General features: G+C 39.4%; 1 protein-coding gene across 1 annotated transcript in view; it reads left to right on the top strand.

Annotated features, from left to right (window-relative positions):
- Positions 1-1,419, top strand: part of LOC107551828 (ribonuclease 3) — a 28,922-nt gene that overhangs the window by 23,709 nt on the left and 3,794 nt on the right. The gene's annotated exons all lie outside the window — the stretch shown is intronic.

Genomic DNA, 1,419 nt, shown 5'->3' with positions numbered 1-1,419 from the left:
TTTTTTAAAGATCATTATTTTGTGTATTTGGTGTAACAGAATATGTTGACATGCTTTAATGTTCAAAAAACACAATATTTTTCAAATACTGTACATTATTGTAGGTCCTCTATGCCCTTCCTCTCTCAAAAGCTTCATTTTCTACAAAGTCCCTCCTTCCGACACAGTCTGCTCTGATTGGCCAGCTGACGCAGTGCATTGTGATTGGCCGAACACCACAAGCACGCGTCGGAAATATAACGCCCCTTACCATAATCGCGAGCTTCATCTTTCAAAATAAATGTAAAGAACAGAGTTGCGTGACAGACACAGTGATGAAGCTGGTATGTGTTTGCAGTACACAAGCCATGGTTAAGACAGCTGACTCCACTGTGATCTCTCACTCTCTGTCACACACACGCGCGCATGCACGCACACACACACACACACGATGCGCAAAACTGCGCATTTGAACAGTCAATAGCAAATACTTAAACTAATAACAAAACAGTAGCTGATTCAGAAGCGCCAGATTATCGTAGCAAAGTCAGAATTACCTCCTCTCCTAGGTTCATGAATTCATGAAACATAAAATGCATTGCTGTTCTGTTGTAAGTAATCTTAAGATTCCTAAATCAATCTACTTTCGGAAGGCCAAATAAAGTGCTTTTGCTTTCGCCTAGAAACACACAGCGTCTCCCTGACATGGCTGCTTCAACATTAACTGCAGTTACTGAAACCACACCTTCTTTCTCTGCGTGCACATTTGGGTGGCATTATGCAAATATTTCCACATAGTGAGGTAGATATGTGGGGTTAGAACGAGCCGTTTTAGGGGGGCGTGGCAGAGTCTCAACTTTGATAAAGAATATCTCTGGTTTTGAGACTTTAGTCTTTGCAACTTCAGGGATCTTATCTATGCACAATCAGCTTGTAACACTCCAAAGAGAAAGGAAAACTTGAAATCGCATCATATGACCCCTTTAACATCCTTTGAAGGAGGATGAAGATGAAGAGGTAAATCAATTTTCTGTTTAAAGGGTATTTGCCTTGCAAAAGTATTCAAACCCATATGTGTGTATATACAGTATATCCCACATTACACTCTATACCCTATAAGGACAAATTTGCAATAACACTGCAAATTTAATAAATAGAAAGGAGAAAAATGAATCATCATATTATGTAAATTTCATTTCTACAATTTAGCCCTGGTTGCATCCCATGTCTCTGGATCATCTTTGAGATCTACAGTTTGATTGGAGTCCAGGTGCTGCAAATTCTATTGATTAGGGATATTTTCCAAGCCATAAGGTCAAAGGAACATCCTCTGCCTGCACAGCTCAGAGACAGGATTGTGTCGATGGCTCGACACACAGATCTAGGGAAGATCCCAACAATTTCTTCGTTACTCCTTTTTTTTTTTTTTTTATTTTTTTT

Source organism: Sinocyclocheilus grahami, unplaced genomic scaffold (assembly GCF_001515645.1).
Source record: "Sinocyclocheilus grahami isolate Dianchi unplaced genomic scaffold, SAMN03320097.WGS_v1.1 scaffold435.1, whole genome shotgun sequence".
NCBI classification, from domain to species: Eukaryota; Metazoa; Chordata; class Actinopteri; order Cypriniformes; family Cyprinidae; genus Sinocyclocheilus; species Sinocyclocheilus grahami.
The sequence above is the reverse complement of the archived record's forward strand: the minus strand, read 5'-3'. Positions and strand labels throughout refer to the sequence as shown.